Below are 22,535 nucleotides of genomic sequence, written 5' to 3'. Positions count from 1 at the left end.
AAACCGGGCGAGCGTGACGTCACATTATAGAAGTTGTCATCAGATTGGACTCATGGAATATGATATTTTCTCTGTGGTTGTGTGTGGTGTTGTGTTACAGGCCCGGACATGTTCAGATACGTCTGAAGACTATCTTGGAGTTCGGAGGGAGGAACCCTCCTTGCAATGTCGAAGACAGACGCGCCGGATACATTGTCATTGAAGCCAGGTTCAGGGGCTACTGAGGGACTCCTGGACTAAGGGGTCCTCGGGCGTCCTGCCTATTAGCCATGGGCCGGACTGATGGGCTGTGAAGATATAAAGACCGAAGACTGCAAGCGTGTCCGGATAGGATCCACCTTGGCGTGGAAGGCAAGCTTGGCGACCAAATATGTAGATTCCTTTCTTTGTAACCGACCTTGTGTAACCCTAGATCCTCCCAATGTCTATATAAACCGGATGGCTTAATCCGGAGGATACTCATTATCATAACCATACAAGCTAGGCCTCTAGGGTTTAGCCATTAGGATCTTGTGGTAGATCAACTCTTGTAATACTCATATTCATCAAGATCAATCAAGTAGGATGTAGGGTATTACCTCCATAGAGAGGGCCCGAACCTGGGTAAAATATTGTGTCCCATGTCTCCTGTTACGATCGACCTTAGACGCACAGTTCGGGACCCCCTACCCGAGATCCGCCGGTTTTGACACCGACAGCGTACCCACCACCCATTTGGTAGCCACTATCGATGATTTAACCGATATGCTAGACTATAATTTGGAGAATGCCGAATACATGGACGAGGAGAACGGAGCCACGACCAATGTCGATGTTGCCCCCCCCCATCACCAGCCGTTGGTCGGCCACATCCGCCTATGACATTTACATGGTGGACACCCCAAAAGGACAGTGACGGCACCACTGATCAGAACCGAGGAAAGCCCGGAGATGAGCTGCCCAAACGCCGAAAACAACACCATCGATCAAAGCCACGTCGAAGCCACGTGAGCAATGTGGACTCTGCGGAGAATGACACCGTACGAACATCATCAGGATGACCCCACGGGGCAGGAGGACCCGCCCAACCCATAAAACCATGATGACTCCGAGGATTGCAACTACCTCCCACTCTCTGAAGAGGAGGCAAGTCTCGGGCGTGACAATTTCATCATCCCCGAAGACCCTATGGAGCAGAAACGATACAAGCGGAGGCTTTTAGCCATTGCCCGCGGCTTAAAGAAATAAAAACGCAAGATCAAGGCCAAACAGGACACCCTCAACGACCAATGGACTAAAGTCCTAGCTGCTGAAGACTCCTGCCGCAGCTCGATGACGAGGCCATAGAGCCCACACGCCCGATATACACAAGCGACAAACAGCCAGACCGGCCCCCTAGAGGGCGGGATAGAGAAGCTGACGAGGCGAAACACCCAGCCGCCCACCTCGCCGTTATGGCAAGGATCAAGTGCCGCCCACTTACGAGTATGACCTCTGCCATCACCTATATGCTCGAGGATGCCGCACTAGGTCCATTTACAAACCTAGAGGAGGCCCCCCACTTACCAGGAAGGATACTATGATCGGCTAAACGAAGCGATAGAATCCGGGAGCAGCAGCAGATTCGGAGGGCCGAAGACCTCCGACGCGATGTAGCCCATGTTTGAGGCGCCACACACCCCATGTGCTTTACAGAGAGGGTCACGCAGCACCAATTCCCGGAAGGCTTCAAGCCCGTGAATATTGAATCATTTGACGGAACCACAGATCCAGCCGTATGGATAGAGGATTTCCTCATTCATATTCACATGGCGCGAGGAGATGACCTCCACGCCATCAAATATTTTCCACTAAAGCTTAAAGATCCAGCTCGACACTGGTTGAACAACCTTCTCGAAGACTCTATAGGCTGCTGGGAAGAGCTCGAGGACGCTTTCCAAGCAAACTTTCAGGGCACCTATGTCCGACCTCCGGATGCTGACAACCTAAATCGCATCACACAACAACCCGGAGAATCTGCCCGACAATTTTGGAACCAATTCCTGACCAAGAAGAACCATAACGTCGATTGTCCGGATGCCGAAGCCTTGGCTACCTTCATGCACATTGTCAAGGATGAATGGCTCGTACGATATCTCGTCCAGGACAAACCAAGAACTATAGCAACCCTTACCTCCCTCATGACCCACTTTTGCGTAGGTGAAGACAGTTGGCTTGCTCGCAAAAACACCAACCCAGACACACACGATACCTCCGAGGTTCCAGACAGAAATGGAAAGCCCTAACGCAACAGAAAGAATAAACGCCGCCACAATGACGGCGAGGGCGACGATACGACAGTCAATACCGGATTCTGAAACCAAAAGTCTAGACCCCGAAAGAAATCCCCTAAAGGCAACAACGACGGCCCGTCCAGACTGGACACAATTATGGATAGGACTTGTCAGATCCACGACACATTAGAGAAGCCCGGCAACCACTCCAACCAAAACTGTTGGGTGATTAAACAGGCCGGCAAGCTCACAGCCGAAGACTCGGGCAAAAGCCCATGAAGCGAGGACAATGATGAGCCATGTAGACGAACTAGTGGAGACTAGAAACCCTTCCCTTTCGAGGTCAAGACGGTAAACATGATCTACGCAACCCACATACTAAAGAAGGAGAGGAAGCGACCACTACGAGACATATATTTCGTCAATCCAGTAGCGCCGAAGTTCAATCCATGGTCAGCCTGTCCAATCACGTTTGACCGCAGGGACCACCCGACCAGCATACTCCATGAAGGGTTTGTAGCCTTTGTACTCGACCCTATCATCGATGGATTCCACCTCACTAGAGTTCTCACGGACGGAGGTAGCAACCTCAATCTGATATACAAAGATAAAGTGAGGAAAATGGGATCAACCCATCAAGGATCAAGCCCAGTAACACCACGTTTAAGGGGGTCATTCCAGGAGTAGAGTCTCACTGCACACGCATCATGACGCTTGAACTAGTGTTCGCATCTCCGGATAACTTCCAAAGCAAGGACTTGATCTTCGACATTGCACCTTTTCGCAGCGGCTATCACGCCCTCCTCGGCCGAACAACATTCGCCAAATTCAACGATGTCCTGCATTACGCGTACCTCAAGTTGAAGATGCCCAGTCCCTCGGGTGTCATAACCATCAACGGCACCATAGAACGCTTGCTTCGAACCGAACAGCACACTGCGGCCCTAGCGACCGAACACAAAGCCGGCCTATATGGGCCTGGATGCCGACCCACCGTAAAGGCCGGCGACAATAGCAAACGGGTTCGAACCCGTTCCCCTTTATGGGAACCCGCATGCGTTCACCACAAATAGGGATACACGCCCCACGACATGCCCACATTCTTCATGCTCCACATGCCTCATCAGCACAACTTCGCACTCAAAATACCATGGCACCGTGAGGCATACATTAATAAATCCGAAGTGCATGTTCAGTTAAACCGAACTTTGGGATTACCTCATCTTTGGACGACCCGGGGACCAATTCCGGATACCCCCAAGCATAAAGCTTCATTCGTAGAGTCCTCGCCCATCAAGGTCTCATCGAAGGTCCCAACCCCCACCTATCAGAAGCAAAGGCGCAGATGTGCATCAGGGCACAGTGAAGGCCTTAACTCATGCATCAAGGCCCTACATCAACCTTTACTCTATAAACTTTATTTTTCTTTTTCTCTTACAAGTACTGCCTTCACGGTTCGAATTGTATGGTTAGACGTCCCGAGCCTACGAGAAATAATAAAAATACCCTTTATGGTGTTCAGATATCCGCATTTTTGTGATTTGTCTATTCCCTTTCCGATTCTCCCCTCGCTCTTCGAACAGCTTGGCATGAAAACACGATCGGTTATATAACCCAGAGCTCGATTTCTCAGTCAGCTCGACACACCAAGTCTGACACCGCTTACCGCCGAGTGTCCGATGTCCCGAATATTACACTATATGCATCAAATTCTGAATCATGCCTTAGGTTAATAGTTGGGTCGCCCAGCTCTTGTGCTTGCCCCTTATGTCCCGCACGTTCGGCTAAGAGGGCAAAGGGAGAACCCCTGCGATTGTACTTCTGGCTCACCCGGTCAAGTACCTCAGGAGGAGAAAGCTGAAAATTGACCGTCAAGGTAAGCGCGAACTGATCTGCGCTCCGGCGACGAGTTTCGACAACAAAAATCGTTGGCGATTTCACCGTGTCACAAGAAGGGTTCATCTTAACACAAACCACGTGATCAGAAAGGGTAAGCGTTCAGCCCCAAGTACATCAAAATACACCAGGGGTTAGTCCTTAGTCCCTACCGTCAAGCTCCTAAGGCTAAGTGAAAGCTGTAAAACAGAATAGTCTGATTACCTAGTTTTGCTCACGCGCTACCACCTCCAGGTACCAAGATGTTGGCTAAGGGTAATAGTGCAGAGACGAAAACACCCCTCGCGGCATTTACCTAGGGGCTGAAGCCGATGACTGGTAGCTTTCAGATTTAATATACGACCGAATAAGAGTCAAAATTAAAAACTATGACAATATAAAACAAGTCCGGCAGACGCATTATAAAGCACAAGGTACACTTGGTACAAACTTAGCACAATCACTCAAATATTACATCTTTCAAATACTAGCCCGCTGTCGCCTGCGCGCCATTCATCACCTGTGCAAAGTACTGCTCAGGGTGACCGAGGTCCAGACTCCTTTCCTGCATCAGCCAGGACGGATGCTCCCTCCTGGTCTTTGGTGACTGAGGTGTTATCCTCAGCCATTACGGCATCGGCCTCCCCTTATGCATTTGGAGGAGGAGGAGTCCTCCGAGACCGCACCTCCTTGGCCTCTTCGGGGACTAGAGGAGGCGCGGAGTGCACCATTGACCCACTGTCCGCCAGTTCGGTGAGCGGAGACGTCCTCTCCAAAGTATGCTCGGTGGGGTGTTCATGTGGGGGACTGCAATTTAGAAGGGTTAACCTTTGAATAGGACGAATCACTAAAAATAGGATAGCTAAAATACCAATGCCGTACCTGTTGGCTGGGGGCTTGACCCTAGGTCCCTTGTTCGGGATCTCCTCGGACTCCTTGTCGAAGTCTGAACTGTCGGAAGGACCAGCTTAGGCCGGCATTGTCTCTTCGAGGTGGGAGAAGGTTGGACCTCCTCGACATCCTCGGATGCCATCCTCTTCTTGCAGCGCGAGGAGGCGCTCTCCTCCTCGTCCTCATCCTCGTCCCCATCCTGTACGGATGAGGCCGCAGCATCTCTGGACCGGTTGCCTGGACGAACCCTGTGGTGAAGGCCCTCCCTAGCCTCCGGTACTTCTTTCTTTTTGCCGTTCTTGGCGGGCGCCTTATAGGGCACTATGACTAGCAGCTTTTCCAGCTGCTCTGATCGGGGCTCTTCCGGCAGTGGCGCCGAGCCGTTGATCTTCTTGGCCTTGGCAAGCCAGCCCTGCAAAATCCGCATACAAAGTCAGGCCAAATCGAATGCGGTATGAATATTCGAACACTCTGAGGGAGTCCTGGATTAGGGGGTCCTCGGATGGCCGGACTATATACTTTGGCCGGACTGTTGGACTATGAAGATACAAGATTGAAGGCTTCGTCCCGTGTTCGGTTGGGACTCTGCTTTGCATGGAAGGCAAGCGTGGCGATTCGGATATGTAGATCTCCTTCTCTATAACCGACTCTGTGTAACCCTAGCCCCCTCCAGTGTCTATATAAACCGGAGGATTTCGTCCATAGGACAACAACAATCATAATCATAGGCTAGCTTCTAGGGTTTAGCCTCTACGATCTCGTGGTAGATCAACTCTTATAATACTCATATCATCAAGATCAATCAAGCAGGAAGTAGGGTATTACCTCCATCGAGAGGGCCCGAACCTGGGTAAGCATTGTGTCCCCTGCCTCCTGTTACCATCAGCCTTAGACGCACAATTCGGGACCCCCTACCCGAGATCCGTCAGTTTTGACACCGACATTGGTGCTTTCATTGAGAGTTCCACTGTGGCGTCACGATAAAGGCTGGATGGCTCCTTCGATCATCGGCAACGATGCGATCCAGGGTGAGGTTTTTCTCCCCCGACAGATCTTCGTATTCGGCGGCTTCGTACTACGGGCCAACTCGCTTGGCCATCTAGAGCAGATTGATAGCTACGCCCCTGGCCATCAGGTCAGATTTGGAAGCTTGAACTACACTGCCGACATCCGCGGAGACTTGATCTTCGACGGATTCGAGCTCATGTCAGGCGCGACGCATAGTCACAACGACCATGACTTAGCTCTGCCATCGGACGATGTTCGGGAGATCGCACCTGCGGCTACTCCGGCCCTCAACCCGGAGCAGATCGTGCCATCCGAGGACGGGAGGATGGACCCTGCCACGAAGGCCGCACACCCAGCGGTGATAGAGCCGAATACTGACTTCACCTCCTGTGAGACATGTATTACCAGACCCTTGGACTCGTCCCCGGCCATAGGCTCCGAACCACCTACGTCTGTGCCTATCCAATCTGATTGGGCACCGATCATGGAGTTTACCTTCGTGGATATTTTTTAGCACTCGCCCTTGGGCGACATGCTAGATTCATTGAGGTCTCTCTCCTTGTCAGGAGACCCTCGGCCGAACTATGTCCGACTCGAGTGGGAAGCGGACGACGAAGGAATTCATTCCCCACCCACCACCCACTTAATAGCCACTGTCGACGACTTAACCGACATGCTTGATTTCGACTCTGAAGACATCGACGGTATCGACGACGATGCAGGAGAGAAACAGGAACCACCGCCCACAGGACGCTGGACAGCCACTTCATCACACGATATATACATGGTGGATACACCCAAAGAAAACAACGACGAGGAATGGAAGGATGCAGCGATGGATAGTCCCCTCGAGAAGCAACCAAAGCGACGACGTAGGCGCCGCTCCAAATCCCGCCTTAGCAAAAACAGCGATAACAACGCAAGAAAGAATAATACCCCGGTCGACTCCAAAGGAAACGACGACCACATGGACCCAGCGATGGAGCAAGATGAGCCAGCGGCAGCGAACATAGTACGGAGCCGCTGTCCGATCACGGCGACTCTGAGGGTAAAGCTAATCAACCTGTCTCTGGAGAGGAGAACAGTCCAGACGACGATGCACACATCATCCCAGAAAGGCACTTGGAACAAGAGAACCTCCATAGAAGGCTTATTGGCACCGCGAGGAGCCTGAAGAAGCAGAAGCAAAGGCTTAAGGCCGCGTAGAATACGCTCAACAGCAGATGGAATAAAGTGCTTGACACTGAAGAAAAGTACGGCGGCAGTCGCCACACAAAGAGCTATCCAAAGCGCAAGCTGCTGCCTGAATTCGGCGACGAGGCTTTAGAGCCCATTCAACCGAAAAATATAACGGCCGATCAGCAGGATCGACCACCCCGTGGCCGCGATAGGGCGGCTAACGATGTCGCACACAAGTCAGCGCACGATTTATGTGAAGACCTGTACAAAAAACCCGATATGGCCAGGTCCATCTACGGATCTAGGAAGCGTGCTCCGGCACAGAATCATGGCCGCCCAAACGACTATACTGACCGAATAACAGCTCGGAATCAAAACCAAATGCTACAACCGTCAGAAGAATGCCATGACACATCCAAATACAGGGGTGCCGCGACCCCCTATGCTTCACCGATGAGGTGCTGGATCATGAATTTCCAGAGGGATTCAAACCCATGAACATAGAGGCATACGATGGAACGACATACCCTGGGTTCTGGATTGAGGACTTTATCCTTCACATCAACATGGCTCGCGGAGATGATCTCCACGCCATCAAATACCTGCCCCTCAAGTTGAAAGGACCAGCTCGGCACTGGCTGAAAAGCCTCCCCGAAAACTCAATTGGAAGCTAGGAAGAGCTTGAGGATGCTTTTAGGGCCAATTTTCAAGGGACCTATGCCCGACCTCCGGACACAGACGATTTAAGTCACATAATTCAACAGCCCGGAGAGTCAGCCTGAAAGCTTTGGAACAGATTTCTCATGAAGAAGAATCAAATCGTCGAATGCCCGGATGCCGAAGCCTTAGCGGCTTTCAAGCACAGTGTCCGGGACGAATGGCTCGCTAGACACCTCGGCCAGGAAAAACCGAGGACAATGACAGCCCTAACAAGCCTTATGACCCGCTTTTGCGCGGGCGAAGACAGTTGGCTGGCCCGTAGCGGCACCAGCAACCCAGGCACATCCGAAGTCAGATGGCAACGGGAAACCGTGGCGCAATAGAAGCAAGCGTCGAAACAACAAAGACAGCCCAGACAACACGGCGGTAAATGCCAGATTTAGGGGCTCTCGACCCGGTCAACAGAAAAAGCCATTTAAAGGTAGCAGAGATGGACCGTCCAGCCTAAACAAGATTCTAGACAGATTATGTCAGATTCATGGCACCTCCAACAAACCTGCAAATCACACCAACAGAGAATGTTGGGTCTTCAAGCAGGCCGGCAAGCTAAACGCCGAACACAAGGGGACGGAGATACCAAGCGAAGACGAGGATGAGCCTCGCCAGCCAAACACTGGGGGACAGAAAAAATTCCCACCAGAGCTCAAAACAGTGAACATGATTTACGCAACTCACACACCGAAGAGGAGGCGCAAACGCGCACCCCAAGATATATACGCCGTGGAGCCCGTCACCCCCAAGTTCAACCCTTGGTCAGCCTGCCCGATCACTTTTGATCGCAGGGATCACCCTACTAGTATCCGGCATGGAGGATTGGCTGCCTTGGTGCTAGACCTAATAATTGACGGATACCATCTCACCCGAGTCCTTATGGATGGCGGCAGTAGTCTTAATATGATATATCAGGACACCATCCGCAAAATGGGGATAGATCCGACAAGAATCAACCAAAGCAATACTACCTTTAAAGGAGTAATACCAGGCACAGAGGCCCGCTGCACGGGCTCTCTAGTACTAGAGGTTGTATTCGGTTCTCCCGACAACTTCCAAAGCGAAGAATTAACCTTCGACATCGCTCCATTCCGAAGCGGCTATCACGCACTACTCGGAAGAACGGCCTTCGCTCGTTTTAATGAAGTACCGCATTACGCTTATCTTAAGCTTAAGATGCACGGTCCACGTGGCATCATCATAGTTAGCGGAAACACAGAGTGTTCCTTACGTACGAAGGAATATGTGGAGGCTCTAGCAGCCAATCATTGAACGGCCTCTCCAACCAGAATAAACGACCGGTCGTCAAGACCGCGGACACAGTTAGACGAGTCCGGCGCACCACTAGCTGTAACAACTCAGATAAATCTGAGATTGGGTCGATGGATATACCCCCATAGGTGGTGCTAGGGGCTTCCCGCATGTAAAAAGGGCTACAGTTCGGCTTGACCCTATTTAGATTGCATTTTAATGGTTCATTAAGAATAACCAATTTTTCTCACGAAGACTTTCACCTAGGGTTTTTCTCTTTTACAGATGATCATCGTGCTACACCCTTCCAGGATACGGCACAACGGAGACACAGGCGCAGACGTGCAGCAGGGCCCCGCTCAAAGGCATATTTTTAGATTAAGACCCTGTGTAAACCTTTTTTACTATCTCTTGTTGCATCACTCCCTCCGGATACTCAACACAACCGAAAGGGATGCTGGCGTTATTGGCATTTCGTCACGTCAGACTAATGCAAGTACCTGGAAATTCAGGGCTCATTATCGAGGGTATTACTTAGCCCAGTACATGTTGTAAAGTCCGAATACCTTAGGGAGTGTTCAGCGTCACGAGTTTGGCCTTATATGCATCAGCTCCGAATCATGTCTTTGGTCAATAGTTGCGTTTGCCCGGCTCCTGCGTTTTGCTACCTTATGTTCCTCTCTATCGGCTAAGGTGGCACTGGGAGAACTACTGAGATTGTGCCCTGGTTCATCTGGATGAGCACCTCAGTCGAGAAAGCCAAAAACTGACTGTCATGATAAAGCGCGAGACTGGTCAACCACTCGATGACTCAGCGGAATCTTCGCGATTCCTCCGCCTTAACGAAGGACCGGTTTCCCAGTCATGTATGTACGCGCATGATACGTCTCTAACATATCTATAATTTTTGATTGCTACATGCTATATTATCTACTGTTTTGGACATTATTGGGCTTTATTATCCACTTTTATTTTATTTTTGGGACTAACCTATTAACCGGAGGCCCAGCCCAAAATTGCTGTTTTTTTGCCTGTTTTAGGGTTTCGAAGAAAAGGAATATCAAACGGAGTCCAAACGGAATGAAACCTTCGGGAACGTGATTTTTTCAACAAACAAGACCCGGGAGACTTGGACCCCACGTCAAGAAAGGAAACATGAGGCTACGAGGTAGAGGGGCACGCCCACCCCACCAGGCGCGCCCTCCACCCTCGTGGGCCCCCTGTTGCTCCACCGACATACTCCTTCCTCCTATATATATCCACGTACCCCCAAACGATCAGATACGGAGCCAAAACCCTAATTCCACCGCCGTAACTTTTTGTATCCACGAGATCCCATCTTGGGGCCTGTTCCGGAGCTCCGCCAGAGGGGGCATCTATCACGGAGGGCTTCTACATCAACACCATAGCCTTTCCGATGAAGTGTGAGTAGTTTACCTTAGACCTACGGGTCCATAGTTAGTAGCTAGATGGCTTCTTCTCTCTCTTTGGATCTCAATACAACATTCCTCCCCTCTCTTGTGGAGAACTATTCGATGTAATCTTCTTTTTGCGGTGTGTTTGTTGAGACCGATGAATTGTGGGTTTATGGTCAAGTCTATCTATGAATAATATTTGAATCTTCTCTGAATTCTTTTATGTATGATTGGTTATCTTTGCAAGTCTCTTCGAATTATCAGTTTGGTTTGGCCTACTAGATTGATCTTTCTTGCAATGCGAGAAGTGCTTAGCTTTGGGTTCAATCTTGCGGTGTCCTTTCCCAGTGATAGTAGGGGCAGCAAGGCACGTATTATATTGTTGCCATTGAGGATAACAAGATGAGGTTTTCTTCATATTGCATGAGTCTATCCCTCTACATCATGTCATCTTGCTTAAGGCGTTACTCTGTTTTTAACTTAATACTCTAGATGCATGCTGGATAGCGATCAATGAGTGGAGTAATAGTAGTAGATGAGGCAGGAGTCGGTCTACTTGTCTCGGACGTGATGCCTATATACCTGATCATACCTAGATATTCTCATAACTATGCTCAGTTCTGTCAATTGCTCAACAGTAATTTGTTCATGCACCGTAGAATACTTAAGCTCTCGAGAGAAGCCACTAGTGAAACCTATGGTCCCCGGGTATATCTTTATCATATTGATCTCCTACTACTTAGTTATTTCCTTTGCTTTTTTACTTTGCCTTTATTTTACTTTGCATCTTTATCATAAAAATACCAAAAATATTATCTTATCATATCTATTAGATCTCACTCTCGTAAGTGGCCTTATAGGGATTGACAACCCCTATTTGCGTTGGTTGCGAGGATTTATTTGTTTTGTGCAGGTACGAGGGACTCGCGCGTAGCCTCCTACTGGATTTATACCTTGGTTCTCAAAAACTGAGGGAAATACTTACGCTACTTTGCTGCATCATCCCTTCCTCTTTGGGGAAAACCAACGCAGTGCTTAGGAGGTAGCAAGAAGGATTTCTGGCGCCGTTGCCGGGAGGTCTATGCAAAAGTCAACATACCAAGTACCCATCACATACCATTATCTCCCGCATTACATTATTTGCCACTTCCCTCTCGTTTTCCTCTCCCCCCACTTCACCCTTGCCGTTTTATTCACCCTCTCTCTCTATCCTCCTCCTCCCTCTCTATTTTCCTCTTTTTGCCCGCTTGCTTTTTGTTTGCTTGTGTGTTAGTTTGTTTGCTTGTCATTATGGCTAGTCCTTTACCTTCTTCCTCTATGTCTAAAATTGGGGAAACTATTGTCGATAATAATTCTGATGCTCTTACTAAAGAACCCACTATCTCACATACAAAAAGATTCCGTGTTGGTAGTGGTAATATTATTGGAAAAGGAGTTATTCAAGATTTCTTTACTTGTGTCGGTGCTTTACCTTCTATGGGTAGTTCTATCCTTCATTGAACTAGTAGTCTTGCGGACACTATTGCCATGCTTGTAGTTGAACTTGAAAGACAATTCATGCACATGCATCCTTCCATATAAAGGGTTTTTCTGGAATTTTCTAATATTGAGCATGCCAAAGAAATCTTTGCACATTATAGGGTGGACGCTTGCCGTCCTCCCATAGAGGTTATCCTTTTTGATCAAGAAGAAATAATGCGTTTTCAATCTCTAGACTATGTTGCTTTCAATGAAAATCTTACAAAAAGGGTTCCTACCAATGTTTTAGTTGAAAGAATCTCTGAACTTAATGATGATTTGGCTATTCAAAATAATGAACTAGGATATTCTCTTGAATATAGGCTCACAAAGTTCTGTCAAAAGAATGCTTATAATGATGAATTGGTTGTGCAATATGAAGGACCAAAGGAGGAACCTATACCTCCCAAGGTTGCTCTTGGGGACTTTTGTCCCATTAAATTTAGTCCTTTTGATTACTTTTGCTTACCTCAAAGAAAACTTGCCACTGAACGTAGAGAATATGAGATGAGTTTTAATAATCTATCTTACTATTATGGCAATACCTAGATCTATTCTTGCTTGTTATGCCTAGCTAGGGGCGTTAAACGATAGCGCTTGTTGGGAGGCAACCCAATTTTATTTTTATTCCTTGCTTTTTACTCCTGTTTAGTAATAAATAATTTATCTAGCCTCTGTTTTGGTTGTGTTTTTTTGTGTTTAATTAGTGTTCGTGCCAAGTAGAACCGTTGGGAAGACTTGGGGAAAGTCTTGTTGAACTTGCTGTAAAAAACAGAAACTTTAGCGCTCACGAAAACTGCTGTCATTTTTATTTAGAAAGTTATATTTAGTTAATTCTTTTTGCAGATGATTAATAGATAAATTCCTCGCGTCCAGCAATTTATTTTAGAATTTTTAGGGTTCCAGATCTTGCGCTAGCTACAGATTACTACATACTGTTCTGTTTTTGACAAATTCTGTTTTTCGTGTGTTGTTTGCTTATTTTGATGAATCTATGGCTAGTAAAATAGTTTATAAACCATAGGGAAGTTGGAATACAGTAGGTATAACACCAATATAAATAAAGAATGAGTTCATTACAGTACCTTGAAGTGGTCTTTTGTTTTCTTTCGCTAACGGAGCTCACGAGATTTTCTACTTTAAGTTTTGTGTTGTGAAGTTTTCAAGTTTTGGGTAAAGATTTGATGGATTATGGAACAAGGAGTGGCAAGAGCCAATACTTGGGGATGCCCATGGCACCCACAAGATAATCTAAGGACACCTAAAAGCCAAAGCTTGGGGATGCCCGGAAGGCATCCCCTCTTTCGTCTACTTCTATCGGTAACTTTACTTGGAGCTATATTTTTATTCGCCACATGATATGTGTTTTGCTTGGAGCATCTTGTATTATTTGATTCTTTGCTTTTTACTTTACCACAATCATCCTTGCTATACACACCTTTTGAGAGAGCCATACATGATTTAGAATTTGTTAGAATACTCTATGTGCTTCGCTTATATCTTTTGAGTTATATAATTTTGCTCTAGTACTTCACTTATATCTTTTAGAGCATGGTGGTGGATTTGTTTTAAAGAAACTATTGATCTCTCATGATTCACTTAGATTATTTTTAGAGTCTTAATAGCATGGTAATTTTCTTTAAATCCTAATATGCTAGGTATTCAAGAATAAAAATTCTCTTATGAGTGTGCGGAATACTATGATAAGTTTGATACTTGATAATTGTTTTGAGATATGGAGATGGTGATATTAAAGTCATGCTAGTTGAGTAGTTGTGAATTTGAGAAATACTTGTGTTGAAGCTTGTGATTCCCGTAGCATGCACGTATGGTGAACCGTTATGTGATGAAGTCGGAGCATGATTTATTTTTTTATTGCCTTCCTTATGAGTGGCGGTCGGGGACGAGCGATGGTCTTTTCCTACCAATCTATCCCCCTAGGAGCATGCGCGTAATACTTTGCTTTGATAACTTATAGATTTTTGCAATAAGTATATGAGTTCTTTATGACTAATGTTGAGTCCATGGATTATACGCACTCTCACCCTTCCACCTTTGCTAGCCTCTCTAATACCGCGCACCTTTCGCCGGTATCATACACCCACCATATACCTTCCTCAAAACAGCCACCATACCTACCTATTATGGCATTTCCATAGCCATTCCGAGATATATTGCCATGCAACTTTCCACCGTTCCGTTTATTATGACACACTCCATCATTGTCATATTGCTTAGCATGATCATGTAGTTGACATCGTATTTGTGGCAAAGCCACCATTCATAATTCTTTCATACATGTCACTCATGAGTCATTGCATATCCCGGTACACCGCCGGAGGCATTCATATAGAGTCATATTTTGTTCTAAGTATCGAGTCGTAATTGTTGAGTTGTAAGAAAAATAAAAGTGTGTTGATCATCATTATTAGAGCATTGTCCCAGTGAGGAAAGGATGATGGAGACTATGATTCCCCCACAAGTCGGGATGAGACTTCGGACGAAAAAAAGAGAGAAAAGAGGCCATAAAAAAGAGAAAAGGCCCAAATAAAAAAAGGAAAAGAAAAGAAAAAATGAGAGAACAAGAAAGAAGGGGCAATGTTACTATCCTTTTACCACACTTGTGCTTCAAAGTAGCACCATGATCTTCATAGTAGAGCGTCTCTCATGTTATCACTTTCATATACTAGTGGGTATTTTTCATTATAGAACTTGGCTTGTATATTCCAATGATGAGCTTCCTCAAAATGCCCTAGGTCTTCATGACCAAGAAAGTTGGATGCACACCCACTTAGTTTCTTTTTGAGCTTTCATATACTTATAGCTCTAGTGCATCCGTTGCATGGAAATCCCTACTCACTCACATTGATATCTATTGATGGGCATCTCCTTAGCCCGTTGATACACCTAGTTGATGTGAGACTATCCTATCCCTTTTTGTCTTCTCCACAACCACCACTCTATTCCACCTATAGTGCTATATTCATGGCTCACGCTCATGTATTGCGTGAAGATTGAAAACGTTTTGACAATGTCAAAAGTATGAAACAATTGCTTGGCTTGTCATCGGGGTTGTGCATGATTTAAATATTTTGTCTGGTGAAAATAGAGCATAGCCAGACTATATGATTTTGTAGGGATAACTTTATTTAGCCATGTTATTTTGAGAAGACATAATTGCTTTGTTAGTATGCTTGAAGTATTATTATTTTTATGTCAATATTAAATTTTTGTCTTGAATCTTTCGGATCTGAATATTCATACCACAATTAAGAAGAATTACATTAAAATTATGCCAAGTAGCACTCCGCATCAAAAATTCTGTTTTTATCATTTACCTACTCGAGGATGAGCAAGAATTAAGCTTGGGGATGCTTGATACGTCTCCAACGTATCTATAATTTTTGATTGCTCCATGCTATATCATCTACTGTTTTGGACATTATTGGGCTTTATTATCCACTTTTATATTATTTTTGGGACTAACCTATTAACCAGAGGCCCAGCCCAGAATTGCTGTTTTTTGCCAGTTTTAGGGTTTCGAAGAAAAGGAATATCAAATGGAGTCCAAACGGAATGAAACCTTCACGAATGTGATTTTCTCAACGAACAAGACCCAGGAGACTTGGACCCTACGTCAAGAAAGGAAACAGGAGGCCACGAGGTAGGGGGCGCGCCCACCCACACCAGGCGCACCCTCCACCCTCGTGGGCCTCCTGTTGCTCCACTGACGTACTCCTTCCTCCTATATATATCCACGTATCCCCAAACAATCAGATACGGAGCCAAAACCCTAATTCCACCGCCCTAACTTTCTGTATCCACGAGATCCCATCTTGGGGCCTGTTTCGGAGCTCCGCCGGAGGGGGCATCGATCGTGGAGGACTTCTACATCAACACCATAGCCTTTCCGATGAAGTGTGAGTAGTTTACCTCAGACCTACGGGTCCATAGTTAGTAGCTAGATGGCTTCTTCTCTCTTTTTGGATCTCAATACAAAGTTCTCCCCCTCTCTTGTGGAGATCTATTCAATGTAATCTTATTTTGCGGTGTGTTTGTTGAGACCGATGAATTGTGGGTTTATGATCAAGTTTATCTATGAACAATATTTGAATCTTCTCTGAATTCTATTATGTATGATTGGTTATCTTTGCAAGTCTCTTCGAATTATCAGTTTGGTTTGGCCTACTAGATTGATCTTTCTTGCAATGGGAGAAGTGCTTAGCTTTGGGTTCAATCTTGCGGTGTCCTTTCCCAGTGACAGTAGGGGCAGAAAGGCACGTATTGTATTGTTGCCATCGAGGATAACAAGATGGGGTTTTCTTCATATTGCATGAGTCTATCCCTCTACATCATGTCATCTTGCTTAAGGCGTTACTCTGTTTTTAACTTAATACTCTAGATGCATGCTGGATAGCGGTCGATGAGTGGAGTAATAGGAGTAGATGCAGGCAGGAGTCGGTCTACTTGTCTCGGACGTGATGCCTATATACATGATCATACCTAGATATTCTCATAATTATGTGAAAGTGCAACTATCCCTGGGTGGTTTTGGTAATTCCTAACAACATATAGCTCATTGAGCTAACATTATTCCAAGATTAATATTTCAGGAAAAGCTCAATGAATGGCATAGCATGGATGAGGAAAGTGGATCCCTCAAAATTCCAAGGATAAAAAGTTTGGCTCAAGCTTGAAGCTCAAGACTCTACATTTTATATTTTAGTGATCCAAGATCACATTGAGTCTATAGGAAAAGCCAATACTATCAAGGATGGATGAGGTGTTGCTTAATGGCTTGCTTGCTCAAAATGCTTAGTGATATGCTCCAAAACCCTCAACTACCTCCCCACATCCACATATGACCTAAACCAAAAGTCAAACTCGGTCCCACCGATTCTTTCTATCTGGCGCCACCGAGTTTCAAATGTCGTAGCCACTGCCACAAACCCTAGGCAAATCGGTCTCACCGATAGGGATCTCGGTCTCACCGAGATGGGATTGTAATCTCTCTGTTTCCCTTCGTAACATTTCGGTCTTACCGAGATGAGAGATCGGTCCCACCGAGATTGCAATGTAAACTCTCTGTTTCCCTTTTGTAACATTTCGGTCTCACCGAGATGAGTGAATCGGTCCCACCGAGTTTACCTGACCAACTCTCTGGTTAGCTTATTACCAAAATCGGTCCCACCGAGTTTGTGTAATCGGTCACACTGAGATTACGTTATGCCCTAACCCTAACCATATCGATCCTACCGAGTTGCATCTTAGTCCCACCGAAAATCCTAACGGTCACTAGGTTTGCTGAATCGGTCCAACCGAGTTTAACCATTCGGCCCCACCGAGTTTGGCAAATTGTGTGTAATGGTTAGATTTTGTTTGAAGGCTATATATACCCCTCCACCCACTCTTCATTCGTGGAGAGAGCCATCAGAACATACCTACACTTCCAATACACATTTTCTGAGAGAGAACCACCTACACTTGTGTTGAGGTCAAGATATTCCATTTCAACCATATGAATCTTGATCTCTAGTGTTCCCCAAGTTGCTTTCCACTCAAATCTTCTTTCCACCAAATCCAAATCCTGTGAGAGAGAGTTGAGTGTTGGGGAGACTATCATTTGAAGCACAAGAGCAAGGAGTTCATCATCAACACACCATTTGTTACTTCTTGGAGAGTGGTGTCTCCTAGATTGGCTAGGTGTCACTTGGGAGCCTCCGACAAGATTGTGGAGTTAAACCAAGGAGTTTGTAAGGGCAAGGAGATCGCCTACTTCGTGAAGATCTACCGCTAGTGAGGCAACTCCTTCGTGGGCGACGGCCGTGATGGAATAGACAAGGTTGCTTCTTCGTGGACCCTTCGTGGGTGGAGCCCTCCATGGACTCGCGCAACCGTTACCCTCCGTGGGTTGAAGTCTCCATCAACGTGGATGTACGATAGCACCACCTATCGGAACCATGACAAAAACATCCGTGTCTCCAATTGCGTTTGAATCCTCAAAACCCTTCCCTTTACATTCTTGCAAGTTGCATGCTTTACTTTCTGCTGCTCATATACTCTTTTGCATGCTTGCTTGAATTGTGTGGAGATTTCTTGACTTGTGCTAAGATAGCTAAAATCTGCCAAGAACTAAAATTGGGAAAAGGCTAGATTTTTATTTGGTCAAGTCGTCTAATCACCCCCCCCCTCTAGACATACTTTCGATCCTACAAGTGGTATCAAAGCTTTGGTCTCCATTTGCTTTGATTTCCATAGCTTTTGGCAGTCATAGCCTTGGTTTCACAACCTAGGAGAGTATGGCGTCTAGCGAGGGAAATTATCACCGTAGAGGTCCTTACTTTGATGGTACTAATTTTGCTAGTTGGAAGCATAAGATGAAAATGCATATTCTTGGACATAACCCCGCCGTTTGGGCTATTGTGTGTATTGGCTTGCAAGGTGAATTCTTTGAAGGGAAAGAACAGAACCGTGAAGCCACCACAGAAGAGTTGAAAATGCTGCAATACAACGCTCAAGCTTGTGATATCCTCTTCAACGGATTGTGCCCCGAAGAATTCAACAAAATCAGCCGTCTTAAGAATGCAAAGGAAATTTGGGATACTTTGATTGATATGCACGAAGGTACCGACTCCGTCAAGGAATCCAAATTGGATGTGCTTCAAAGTCAACTTGACAAGTACAAAATGAAGGATGTTGAAGGTGTTGCTAAAATGTACTCTAGGCTTGCTCTTATCACAAATGAGATTGCCGGCTTAGGGAGTGAAGAGATGACCGATAGATTCATCATCAAGAAGATCCTAAGAGCCTTGGATGGAAAATATGATACCGTGTGCACATTGATCCAAATGATGCCAAATTACAAAGATCTCAAGCCAACGGAAGTCATCGGAAGAATTGTTGCTCATTAGATGTCACTCAAGGATAAAGAGGAACTTCACAACAAATCAAGTGGTGCTTACAAAGCCTCATGTGAAGCCCCCACATCATCGAGTGAGAAACAAACCTTCAATGAAGAATTGAGCTTAATGGTGAAGAACTTCAACAAGTTCTACAAGAGTAGAAGCAAAGAGAGAATCTCCAAGTCAAGGTCCTACAATGACAAAAGATCTTCTAGTCGAGAGCGAAACTGCTACAATTGTGGAAGGCTCGGACACTATTCCAATGAGTGTACGGCCCCCTAGAAGAGAAGAGAAGATTTTCCCAAGAGAAGAAGTAGAAGAGAAGAATCACCATCTAGAGAAAGAAGGAGTAGAGATGATCGTTATGAACGAAGACCCTCACGGAGAAGCAAGGATTCGGAAAGAAAGGACAATCCATCAAGGAGCTACACAAAACGAAGACATCAAGCTCATGTTAGTGAATGGGTATCCGGCTCCGACTCCGACAACCACTCCGAGAGAAGCTATCACTCCGACTCCGAATATACTCAAGATGAAGGTGTTGCCGGTCTAGCACTTGTGACAACCAACTCCTACGACATATTTGACTCACCAAATGAAGGAGTTGGAACATGCTTCATGGCTAAAGGCCCAAAGGTATCACACCCCGAGTATGTTGATTTCAATAGTGATGAAGATGACTTGTTAGGTGATGATGATTTACTTGTTGACAACTCTAGTGATGAATACTATGATGAAACATCAATTAATCATGCTAATCAAGATAAAACGAGTGACAATGATAAGGAGAAGATTGAGTCTCTAACTAAAGAACTAAACACTCTTAAGTTAGCTCATGAAACTATCTTAGGAGATCATCGAGAACTTTTAAGGACTCATGAGAAATTGCGCTTTGAAAAGCTCAACCTTGAGAAAGAGCATGAGTTCTTAAAAGCAATCAATGATGATCTTCGCAAGAAAAGTTCTTCTTACATTGCCAAGCGTTTACTCTTATCCACTTACATGCCTCAAGTCAAGTCTAGTAACAAGAACAAGAAAGATTCTTCCTCTAGTAGTAACAATAATCATGCTAAATCCAATATTGTTGCTTCTAGTAGTTCTCTTGATTCCACTAATGATTCTCTTAGCCAAGTTACACTTGAGCAAGAAAATAGCTTATTGAAGGGAATTATAGAGAAAGGTGTTTACAAGAGCCTTGCCGGAAGTAAGCAATTCGAGGAAATTGTACGCAAGCAAGGAAGGCACCGGAAGAATCAAGGTGTTGGTTTTGAACGAAAGATCAATGCCAATGGAGTTGAGTGGGAAGACGATTAATACCCTAAGACGAAGTTTGTTCCTCAACAAGAGAAGTATGATCCTACTTCTTTCAAAGGGACACAAGCTCAAGATGATCTTCCACCACAAGACCACAAGCAAAAAGGCAAGGACAAGCTTCAAGAGGAAATTGATGCATTTGAAGAAGCTCCTAAGGCCTTGGTCAAGTGGGTTCCCAAGACTACTTCAAGTTCCACTTCATCAAGTACAACTACAACACCGAGGATTCCCATCAAGATGGTGTGGATCCCGAAGAAGAAGAACTAGAGAGTTCTTGAGGGTGACTCCGCCAACATACTTCATTCTTATCATCTTGGCAAGAACAAGTGCAATCAACTTCCACATCTTGCACTAGTTCAAGGAGTCACAAACCCTCTTGTTGGTAAGACAAGGGACAAGGTAACCTAAAAGCTTTCATAGACATCATCTTGTGTGTGCATCACTTTATGTTTATGGATATCCTTGTTTGTTCCTTGTGGGACTAACCCGTGTAGGTATTGAAAGTGCAACTCACTCCACTGGATAGCTTCAAATGATCTACATGAACATTGAGCATCCACATCTTCAACATCTACATGAAGTCATCATCGACAAAACCCAAGCTTAGTTCATCCCTCTTAGGGGGGATCTCACATCTAGGGGGAGCTTTACTCTAAGAATTGAGCTAAAGCAACTCTAATGGTGTGAACACAACAATGCTTTTTGTAAAAGTGGTAACCTCACTTGTGCTTAAACGATGAGTATGCCATATGATCAAATGTTCTCATTTGACTCCTAAGTCAATATACTCATATATAGATGACCTAGTCATCGCCAATTGTTTGATAGATGCTATAATTGGTTGTGCATGCTTTGCCACATATTTCAATTGCCATTTTATTGTGTGAGCATGTTGATTGCATATTTTACTCATTCGAGGACATCCACTTGTTGTTTTGATTGATTGGTTTTCTTTTCTTTTGCCAAGTGGATGGACAAGAATGCCTAAGAACCCTCTCTAGCTATCTATGCTTTTCTCGTCTCAAACTCTATTCATGCTACATCACAAAATTTGATCAAGTCGGATTTGAACCACCCTGTGTGAGGAGCACTCGGAGTCCCCGATTCGTCATAGACTTAAACTTCCAAAACTTCTTTGTGCGTTTTGGTCTGACCGATTCATCCATTTCGGTCATACCGAGATCACTAAGTCGATCTAGGTTTTCAATCTCGGTGCAACCGATTTGAACCTTTCGGTCACACCGAGTTTCAATAACTGCTTGCAGTTATGAATCTCGGTGCCACCGAGTTGTTCCACTCGGTCACACCGACAGGGCCGAGCTATATATATCCACGGGTAAAACTTTTGGAAATTTCTCCGAAGTCTTTTCGCCTGCGCTTAGCCCGCTCTGCCTCCAGGGTCTCCGGATCGTCCTCCTTGTCGCCAGTTGCCTCCTGCCGCTGGTCTCCGCCGCCGTCAACGGAAATCATTCCCGCCGTTGCCGCCGTAGCAAGTTCATCGCAGAACTAGGGTATGAACTTGATCACTGTGTTATCCTCAATCCGATTCCTAGCACATTGTGTTGGCCATGAATCTTGCCACGATTGAAACGATCTTATCTAGTCAAAACACTCTGTAGATTAGAGTTGAATTGAAAATTTAGGGTTAGGTTTCCGCCGAAACCATCTCGGACCCACCGAGTTGTGGAACTCAGTACCACGATTCGGCTCAGGCCATTGCACATGTAATTTTCGGTCTGACCAAGAATTGCAAATCGGTGTGATCGAGATCAGGACTTTGTGAAACCCTAGCAGTCTCGGCGCCACCGAACTGTGACTCGGTCTGACCGAGTTCAGTAGTTTAGGTTCCAACAGCTGCTTCATATCACCGAGTTTACAAATCGGTTGATCCAAAATGCTTTCTGTGGAAAACTAAAACTAAGTTTTTGACTCATTCTTTTGCAAAAACCTCTGCATTTTGTGATGCTCATCTACTCTATCTCATCTATATCTATTCACACAGTCTGCTGTCAGTGTTTGCAATATGTCTGATCAGAGTGACAGCCAGAACAGGTCAGAGGAGCAGGTTCACCTGAGTGAGGGCACTAGTCCCTCTAATAGTTCAAATGATGGTAGTAGGAGCACCCCAAGCAACTTACCCAAAGCTGCCACCAGGGCCAGAAAGAAGAAGACCTCTGAATCTGAGGATGAAGACTATGTGGTAGTTGAGGATGAGGCCA

This window comes from Triticum urartu, chromosome 4A (assembly GCF_056163025.1).
Source record: "Triticum urartu cultivar PI428250 chromosome 4A, HENAU_Tu73, whole genome shotgun sequence".
Classification (NCBI taxonomy): Eukaryota; Viridiplantae; Streptophyta; class Magnoliopsida; order Poales; family Poaceae; genus Triticum; species Triticum urartu.
Note: the sequence above shows the minus strand (reverse complement) of the source record.